This window comes from Triticum aestivum, chromosome 2D (genome assembly GCF_018294505.1).
Source record: "Triticum aestivum cultivar Chinese Spring chromosome 2D, IWGSC CS RefSeq v2.1, whole genome shotgun sequence".
NCBI classification, from domain to species: domain Eukaryota; kingdom Viridiplantae; phylum Streptophyta; class Magnoliopsida; order Poales; family Poaceae; genus Triticum; species Triticum aestivum.
Genome location: NC_057799.1, coordinates 239,062,501 through 239,073,603, shown reverse-complemented (window position 1 = coordinate 239,073,603; position 11,103 = coordinate 239,062,501).

Below are 11,103 nucleotides of genomic sequence, written 5' to 3'. Positions count from 1 at the left end.
CTTACAATCACTACAAAACCCAAAAATATTACTTTTGCTACCGTTACCGTTACTTCCATACTAATTTGCTACTAAATACTTTGCTGCAGATATTAAGTTATCCAGGTGTGGTTGAATTGACAACTCAACTGCTAATACTTGAGAATATTCTTTGGCTCCCCTTGTGTCGAATCAATTAATTTGGGTTGAATACTCTACCCTCGAAAACTGTTGCGATCCCCTATACTAGTGGGTTATCAAGACTATTTTCTGGCGCCGTTGCCGGGGAGCATAGCTTTGTTCTTTGAGTCACTTGGGATTTATATCTGTTGTTCACTATGAAGAACTTGAAAGACGAGAAAACCAAAATTTATTCCTCAACTACGAGGGGAGGTAAGGAACTGCCATCTAGCTCTGCACTTGATTCACCTTCTGTTTTGAGTAAGCTAGCAGCACCTAAACCTGCTTATGCTATTAATTCTGATATGTCGCATGTTATTGATGATGCCACTTCTGCTATGCATGATACTTATGATGAAACTACTTCTATGCTTGATACTACTATGCCACTTGGTGAATTTCTTGATGAACAACTTGCTAGGGCTAGAGATAATGAAATTATTGAAACTGATAATATTGATGAAAGTGATGATGAAGATTCTCCCCCTAGCCCCTGCCTCGTGGGCCCCCTGGAGCTCCAGCGACCTCAACTCCAACTCTATATATTCACGTTCGGGGAGAAAAAATCAGAGAGAAGGATTCATCGCATTTTATGATACAGAACCTCCGCCAAGCCCTAATCTCTCTCGGGAGGGCTGATCTGGAGTCCGTTCCGGGCTCCAGAGAGGGGAATCCGTCGCCATCGTCATCATCAACCATCCTCCATCACCAATTTCACGATGCTCACCGCCGTGCGTGAGTAATTCCATCGTAGGCTTGCTGGACGGTGATAGGTTGGATGAGATTTATCATGTAAACGAGTTAGTTTTTTAGGATTTGATCCCTAGTATCCACTATGTTCTGAGATTGATGTTCTATGACTTTGCTATGCTTAATGCTTGTCACTAGGGCCCGAGTCCCATGATTTCAGATCTGAACCTATTATGTTTTTATGAATATATGTGAGTTCTTGATACTATCTTGCAAGTCTATAGTCACCTACTATGTGTTATGATCCGGCAACCCCGAAGTGACAATAATCAGGACCACTCCCGGTGATGACCGTAGTTTGAGTAGTTCATGTATTCACTATGTGTTAATGCTTTGGTCCTGTACTCTAATAAAAGGAGGCCTTAATATCCCTTAGTTTCCGCTAGGACCTCGCTGCCACGGGAGGGTAGGACAAAAGATGTCATGCAAGTTCTTTTCCATAAGCATGTATGACTATATTCGAAATACATGCTTACATTACATTGATGAATTGGAGCTAGTTCTGTGTCACCCTATGTTATAACTGTTGCATGAATAATCGCATCCGGCATAATTCTCCATCACCGATCCAATGCCTACGAGCTTTTCACATATTGTTCTTCTCTTATTTACTTTTCCGTTGCTACTCTTACAATCACTACAAAACCCAAAAATATTACTTTTGCTACCGTTACCGTTACTTCCATACTACTTTGCTACTAAATACTTTGCTGCAGATATTAAGTTATCCAGGTGTGGTTGAATTGACAACTCAACTGCTAATACTTGAGAAATTCTTTGGCTCCCCTTGGGTCAAATCAATTAATTTGGGTTGAATACTCTACCCTCGAAAACTGTTGCGATCCCCTATACTAGTGGGTTATCAACACTATTTTTGGCGCCGTTGCCGGGGAGCATAGCTCTGTTCTTTGAGTCACTTGGGATTTTTATCTGTTGTTCACTATGAAGAACTTGAAAGACGAGAAAACGAAAATTTATTCCTCAACTACGAAGGGAGGTAAGGAACTGCCATTTAGCTCTGCACTTGATTCACCTTCTGTTTTGAGTAAGCTTGCAGCACCTAAACCTGCTTCTGCTATTAATTCTGATATGTCGCATGTTATTGATGATGTCACTTCTGCTATGCATGATACTTATGATGAAACTACTTCTATGCTTGATACTACTATGCCACTTGGTGAATTTCTTGATGAACAACTTGCTAGGGCTAGAGAGAATGAAATATTTGAAACTGATAATATTGATGAAAGTGATGATTAAGGTTCTCCCCCTAGATATGAATTGCCTGCTGTGCCTGAGGGTTATGTTATGGATGAAGAAACTGCTAGAGATTTTCTTTCTTGCAATGATAGAAGTGATCTTAAGAAATTATTAGATAAGCTGAAACAAAAATCTCTGAATGCTAGAATGAAGTATGATCCTGCTTATGCTACTTCACCTATCTTTGTTACGGATAATGATTATGATTTCTCTGTCGATCCTGAGATAATTACTTTTGTTGAATATGATCCTTTCTATGGCTATGAATCTGAAATTGTTGCGGCACATCTTACTAAATTAAATGATATAGCCACCCTGTTCACTAATGATGAGAAAACTCGCTACTATTATATCCTTAAAATATTTCCGTTCTCATTAAAGGGTGATGCTAAGACATGGTTTAATTCTCTTGATCCTGGTTGTGTGCGTAGTCCCCAGGATATGATTTATTACTTCTCTGCTAAATATTTCCCTGCTCATAAGAAACAAGCTGCCTTAAGGGAAATATATAATTTTGTGCAAATTGAAGAAGAGAGTCTCCCACAAGCTTGGGGGAGGCTTCTCCAATTACTTAATGCTTTGCCTGATCATCTTCTTAAGAAAAATGAAATACTTGATATCTTTTATAATGGACTAACCGATGCTTCCAGAGACCACCTGGATAGTTGTGCTGGTTGTGTTTTCAGGGAAAGAACTGTTGATCAAGCTGAAATTCTATTGAATAATATGTTGACCAATGAAAATATTTGGACACTTCCTGAACCAACTCCTAAGCCAACTCCGAAGAAAAGGGGTGTTTTATTTCTCAGTCCTGAAGATATGCAAGTGGCAAAGAAATCTATGAAAGAAAAAGGTATAAAAGCTGAAGATGTTAAGAATTTACCTCCTGCTGAAGAAATACATGGTCTTAATTTACCACCTGTTGAAGAAACACATGGTCTTGATAACCCGACACAGGTAGTAAAGGTAAATTCTCTTTATAGATTTGATGAGGGTGATATTCCTTGTTATAAGTCTGCTAGCCAATGCTTAGATGAGTTTGATAATTTTATTGTCAAACAAGAAAACTTCAATGCTTATTTTGGTAGACAATTAAAACCCAATGCTTACATGATTGAACACTTGAGTGATTATATATCTAGAGTTAAAGGTGAACTTAAACTCATTAGTAAACATGCTTCTATGATTACCACTCAAGTTGAACAAGTACTTAAGGCTCAGAATGATTTGCTCAATGAATTAAATAGTAAGAATAATGATTGCTGGTAGAGTTGCAACTAGAGGGGGTAAAGTGACTCAAAAACCTTTGTATCCTGAGGGCCGCCCTAAGAGAATTGAGCAGGATTCTCAGAGAAATAATGTTGATACACCTGGTTCTTCTAAAAAGAAGAAAAAGAAAAATGATAGGACTTTGCATGCTTCTAGTGAACCTGTTGTTGACACACCTGAGAATCCCAATGATATTTCTATTTCTGATGCTGAAACACAATCTGGAAATGAACATGAACCTAGTGATAATGTTAATGATGATGTTCATGTTGATGCTAACCTAGCAATGATAATGATGTAGAAATTGAACCTGTTGTTGATCTTGATAACCCACAATCAAAGAATCAACGTTATGATAAGAGAGACTTTGTTGCCAGGAAGCACGGTAAGGAAAGAGAACCTTGGGTTCAGAAACACATGCCTTTTCCTCCTAAACCATCCAAGAAAAGGATGACGAGGATTTTGAGCGCTTTGCTGAAATGATTAGACCTATCTTTTTTGCTTTTGCGTTTGACTGGTATGCTCAAAATGAATCCTTATGCTAAGTACATGAAAGATATTGTTACAAATAAAAGAAAGATATCGGAAGCTGAAATTTCCACCATGCTTGCTAATATACTTTTAAGGGTGGAATACCTAAGAAATTAGGAGATCCAGCAGTACCCACTATACCATGCTCCATTAAAACAAACTATGTTAGAACTGATTTATGTGATCTTGGAGCCGGTGTTAGTGTTATGCCTCTCTCTTTATATCATAGACTTGATTTGAATAAGTTGACACCTACTGAAATAGCTTTGCAAATGGCTGATAAATTAACTGTTATACCTGTCAGTATTTGTGAGGACGTGCCTATTGTGGTGGCAAACGTTACAATTTTAACGGACTTTGTTATTCTTGATATTCTCGAGGACGGTAGTATGTCTATTATTCTTGGAAGACCCTTTTTCAATAATGCAGGGGCTGTTATTGATTGCAACAAAGGCAATGTCACTTTTCACGTTAATGGCAATGAGCATACGGTACACTTTCCGAGGAAACAACCTCAAATCCATAGTATAAACTCTATTGAAAAAATTCCATCGATTAGTTTTGGAGGTTTTGAATTTCCTCTACCTACTGTCAAGAAGAAATATGATATTCTTATTATTGGGGACGTGCATATCCCCGTTGAGGCAACATAGTGTTATTCAAAATTTCTCCGGTTTCATGTTACTCGAAATGAGTTTGTTAACAAGACTTGATCAACCTTGTTAGCGGATTCCTTTTGATGAGCATGAGATGGATGAAGTTAGAAAGCACAACCTTCTGTACCCTCCTTTTACCTTCCATTATTTAGATTAAATAAAGTAAAATTAGTATTTTCTGTCAGTTTTCTGAATTATCCGTGCAATAAAAAATACCACGACAATAAAAGTTCTCCAAATGCCCCGAAAATGAAATATGAGTTTTTTCTAGAATATTTGAGAATATCTGGCACTAAGAACACAACAGGGGGAGCAAGCACCTGGCCACGAGGCTCCAGGGTGCGCCCCCTATCTCGTGGGCCCATGGTGGCTCCCCTCCACTTATTCCAGCCACCACACACTCCTTCTTCCTCCCAAAAAAATCACCAACCAGCTCAAGCACGAGTTCCAGCTCATTTTGCTGCGATTTTTGATCTCCTTGCTCAAAGCTCCACTAACAAAACTGCTTTGGGGGATTGTTCTTCGGTATGTGACTCCTCCATTGGTCCAATTAGTATTTGTTCTAGTGCTTTATTCGCTACAAATTTTTGCTGCTTAGGTGACCCTGTTCTTGAGCTTGCATGTCAATTTTATATGGTCCCAAGTAGTTCTAATGCATGATATAGTCTCTAGGCACTTGTGGGAGTAGTTGCTAGCAATTTTGTTGAGTTTGGTTCACTTTTATTTTGAGTTACTAAAATTTTGAGAAATTTTTCAGAGGAAGAAATATGTTTAGGAAAATGTACCAAGGTGGTCCTTCAGGGAAGCATGGACCCAGGCCCGCAATACGCGATGCGGATGATGAACCATCGAGGGAAGATCAAGTGCGGGCTTGTGAATGGCCTTCAGATGACTTTATGGATCGAGCAGGAATGAAGGAAGAATTTAACGCATATGTGTGTAACGCTGATCTTGTGAGCTTCAAGGCAGATAAGTGCCGTCAGTACCACTATCTCACTGATTCCTTTGTGAGAAGGTTTGAATTTTCATCATCACGCAATTCTCAAACAGTCCTGTTTGATCTTTATGAAAATTCTTATAGTATGGACTTAGAGGATTTTAATACTGCTTGCAAACTTCCACAATGGGGTAGTCCTAGTGAACCTCGCATATATGAATTTAGAGATTTTCTTGCTAGTATAACTGTGGGGGAGTCTAGAGATATAACACAAGCTACCATAGGGAGCATTCATTTTCCTGCTATACATTATTTTTCTCTCTTCATAGCTAGGTGCATCAATGGTAAGGATGAAGCATGCCACATGTGTGTCCCTGATCTCAGTTTTCTCAGGAGTGCTGTATTAGGAGATAAACATTATAATTTGGGAGCCATTGTTGCACGTAGGTTGCATAATAATAGAATTAATGGAGATTTCTTTGGTGGAATTTATGCATCCCGTCTAGCTAATTTTCTTGGTATACCCATACGTGAGTATGATATTCAGTTGCCTCCTGTTTATTTAGATTATGAGGCTGTGGTTCGTCATCAGTTTGTTGAGAGGAACGATCAGTTCCTCCAGTACCGACTAATCTTTGACAGACAACGCACCTATCACGTCGCTCTCCCTGCCCCTACTTTCTTTGATTTTCAGGCAAAGGGAAATATGTTATAACCAGGGGGAGGCGGACAAGTACGAGAGGAGGGCTGAGACAGCTCGCCTCCAAGCTGCAGCCCACGATGCAATAGCCGCTGCATCTCAGTACGACCCCAGTTACAACTTCAGATATCCGCCAGGCCGGCCGTGGTCATAGACCAACTTAGGCAAAAAGCCTAAGCTTGGGGGAGTACGTATCTCTCACCGACAATACATTTATGTTCACACACTCATTGCTAGTTGTCGGTGCTCATACTTTTTCACTGTAATATCCATGCTTGTGTGTTTGAAAAACTTTAAGAAAACCAAAAAATATTTAGTAGCTTTTAGCTAGTTTACTTTCTTGCCTGTAGTAGTATTAATTAAAAGAAAACCCAAAAATATTTCATGTTCTTCTTTTGCTTGTTGGGAGCTTTCGCGTGTAAATTGTTTTAGTTCTTTTCTTTTCTTTGGGGGTCGGTAGGAGAAGACCATAATGAAAATGTTGAAGTGGCTCTTATATGCATTATTGTTGATTTAACCAAGAGCCCATATTGCCTTGTCTTCTCTTGTTTATAGAATGCTCGCAGATTCTAGCTTAGTCCAATGCATGTGCACTATTATTATTATTCACATCGTTTGGTCGTGTAAGTGAAAGGCAATAATGACGATATAAGATGGACTGCTTAAGATGAGAGAAGTTGGTATGAACTCGATCTCTCTTGTTTTTGTAAATATGATTAGTTCATCGTTCCTGATTCAGCCTATTATGAATAAACATGTTTGCAATGATAATTAGAGATTATAGTTGCTTATGCCATGCTTAATTAGCTAGGAGTTTATAATGGTTTACCTTGCGTGCCAACATGCTATTAAAATGGTTGTGATGTGGTATGATGGGGTGGTATCCTCCTTTGAATGATTCAGGTGACTTGACTTGGCACATGTTCACGCATGTAGTTGAAACAAATCAACATAGCCTTCACGATATTTATGTTCATGGTAGATTATATCCTACTCATGCTGGCACTCAATGTTCATTAATTTTAAAGCATGTTCATGACTGTTGTCGCTCTCTAGTTGGTCGCTTCCCAGTCTTTTTCTAGCCTTCACTTGTACTAAGCGGGAATACTGCTTGTGCATCCAATTCCATAAACCCCAAAGTTATTCCATATGAGTCCACTATACCTTCCTATATGCGGTATCTACCTACCGTTCCAAGTAAATTTGTATGTGCCAAACTCCAAACCTTCAAATGAAATTCTGTTTTGCATGCTCAAATAGCTCATGTATAAACTAGGGTTGTCTGTATCTTCAATGCTAGGTGGATTATTCTCAAAAGGAGTGGACTCCGCTCCTCACTCACGAGAAAATGGCTGGTTACCGGGATGCCCGGTCCCATGCTTTATGCAAATCAAATCAAAATAATTGCAGACAAAACTCCCCCATGATTGTTGTTAGTTGGAGGCACCCGTTGTTTCGGACATGCCATGGATTGATGTTTGTTGGTGGAGGGAGAGTATAAACTTTACCATTCTATTTGGGAACCGCCTATAATGTGTGTAGCATGGAAGATATCGCCATCTCTCGGTTGTTATGTTGACAATCAAAGTATGCCGCAAAATATTATTTATCTCTATTTTAAAAACGACCTCTGGCACCTCTACAAATCCCTTCTTCCCTCTGCAAATGGCCTATCTATTTACTTTTATGTTGAGTCATCACCCTCTTATTAAAAAGCACCAGCTGGAGAGCACCGCTGTCATTTGCATCCATTACTATTAATTTATATTGGGTATGACTATGACTGGATCTCTTTTACCATGAATTACAATGTCTAGTCGGTCCTTGATCTTTAAAGGTGCTCTGCATTTATGTTTTGCGGTCTCACAAAGGGGTAGTGAGATACCATCTTTTTATATCATATTATGATTGTTTTGAGAAAGTGTTGTCATCCGAGATGTACTATTATTGCTCGCTAGTTGATTATGCCATTCATATGAGTAAACATGAGACCTAAGTGTTATTGTGAATATGGTTAGTTCATAATCTTTGCTGAAAACTTAAATGTTGGCTTTACATATTTACAACAACAAGAGCAAACAGAGTTTGTAAATTTTTTTTCTTTATCAGTTTCAGTTTATCAATTGAATTGCTTGGGGACAAGCAAAGGTTTAAGCTTGGGGAAGTTGATATGTCTCCGATGTATCTACTTTTCCAAACACTTTTGCCCTTGTTTTGGACTCTAACTTGCATGATTTGAATGGAACTAACCCGGACTGAGGCTCTTTTCAGCAGAATTGCCATGGTGTTATTTTTGTGCAGAAACAAAAGTTCTCGGAATGACCTGAAACTTCACGGAGATTATTTCTGGAAATAATAAAAAATACTGGCGAAAGAATCAAGGCGAGGGGGCCCACACCCTGTCCACGAGGGTGGGAGGCGCGCCTGCCCCCTGGACGCGCCCCCTGCCTCGTGGGCCACCTGGAGCTCCACCGACCTCAACTCCAACTCTATATATTCACGTTTGGGGAGAAAAAAATCAGAGAGAAGGATTCATCGCGTTTTACGATCCGGAGCTGCCGCCAAGCCCTAATCTCTCTCAGGAGGGCTGATCTGGAGTCCGTTCGGGGTTCTGGAGAGGGGAATCTGTCGCCATCGTCATCATCAACCATCCTCCATCACCAATTTCATGATGCTCACCGCCGTGCGTGAGTAATTCCATCGTAGGCTTGCTGGATGGTGATGGGTTGGATGAGATTTATGATGTAATCGAGTTAGTTTTGTTAGGGTTTGATCCCTAGTATCCACTATGTTTTGAGATTGATATTACTATGACTTTGCTATGTTTAATGCTTGTAACTAGGGCCCGAGTACCATGATTTCAGATCTGAACCTATTATGTTTTCATGAATATATGTTAGTTCTTGATCCTATCTTGCAAGTCTATAGTCACCTACTATGTGTTATGATCCGGCAACCCCGAAGTGACAATAATCGGGATCACTCCCAGTGATGACCATAGTTTGAGGAGTTCATGTATTCACTATGTGTTAATGCTTTGGTCTGGTACTCTATTAAAAGGAGGCCATAATATCCCTCAGTTTCCGCTAGGACCCCGCTACCACGGGAGGGTAGGACAAAAGATGTCATGCAAGTTCTTTTCCATAAGCACGTATGACTATATTCGGAATACATGCCTACATTACATTGATGAATTGAACTAGTTCTGTGTCACCCTATGTTATAACTGTTGCATGAATAATCGCATCCGGCATAATTCTCCAGCACCGATCCAATGCCTACGAGCATTTCACATATTGTTCTTCGCTTATTTACTTTTTCGTTGCTACTCTTACAATCACTACAAAACCCAAATTTTTTACTTTTGCTACCGTTACCGTTACTTCCATACTACTTTGCTACTAAATACTTTGCTGCCGATATTAAGTTATCCAGGTGTGGTTGAATTGACAACTCATCTGCTAATACTTGAGAATATTTTTTGGCTCCCCTTGTGTCGAATCAATAAATTTGGGTTGAATATTCTACCCTCGAAAACTGTTGCGATCCCCTATACCTGTGGGTTATCAGTGGCGGTGGATCCGTATCATAAAACACGATGAATCCTTCTCTCTGATTTTTTCTCCCCGAACCTGAATATATGGAGTTGGAGTTGAGGTCGGTGGAGGTCCGGGGGACCGACAAGGCAGGTGGCCGCCCTCCACCCTTGTGGACAGCAAGTGGGTCCCCCTCTGTTGATTCCTTCGCCAATATTTTTATTCATTCCAAATATATTCTCCATGAAGTTTCAATTCATGCCTAGAACTTTTATTTCTGCACAAAAGTAACACCGTTGCATTCTGTTGAAAACATCGTCAGTCGGGTTAGTTCCATTCAAATCATGCAAATTAGAGTCCAGAAGAAGGGCAAAAGAGTTTGGAAATGTAGATACAATGGAGACGTATCATAGACCTACGGGTCCGTAGTTAGTAGCTAGATGGCTTCCTCTCTCTCTCTTATAATTCTCAATAAAATGGTCTCTTGGAGATCTATTGCATGTAACTCTTTGTGCGGTGTGTTTGTTGGGATCCAATGAACTTTGAGTTTATGATCAAATCTATAGATTTATCGATGAAAGTTATTTGATTTTCTTTGATCTCTTATATGCATGATTGCTTATAGTGTCGTATTTCTTCTTCGAATCTTTGGTCTAGTTAGGCCGACTAGATCGATTTTTCTTGCCATGGGAGGAGGTGCTTTTTGATGGGTTTGATCTTACGATACTCAATCCCAGTGACAGAGGGGGAAATGACACGTATGTATCATTGCTATTAAGGATAACAAGATGGGGTATATTCCTACTTGAATAGATCTTGTCTACATCATGTCATTGTTCTTATTGCATTACTACGTTTCTCCATGAACTTAATACACTAGACGCATGCTGGATAGCGGTCAATGTGTGGAGTAATAGTAGTAGATGCATGTAGGAGTCGGTCTACTAATCTTGGACGTGATGCCTATATAATGATCATTGCCTGGATATCGTCATAATTATTTGAAGTTCTAACAATTCCCCAACAGTAATTTGTTTACCCGTCGTATGCTATTTTTCTCGAGAGAAGCCACTAGTGAAATTTACAGCCCCCGGGTCTCTTCTTATCATATTTGCCTTCGAGATATATTTTTATTCGTTTTTATTTTCAGATCTATTAATCCAAAAAGACAAAAATACCTTACTGCAATTTATTATTATTTATTTTATCTCGCATTCCCGTGAGATCTATTTATCCAATCTACTACAATTTTATCTATCTTCTTACCCGGGAGGGATTGACAACCCCTCTTTTATGTCGGGTTGC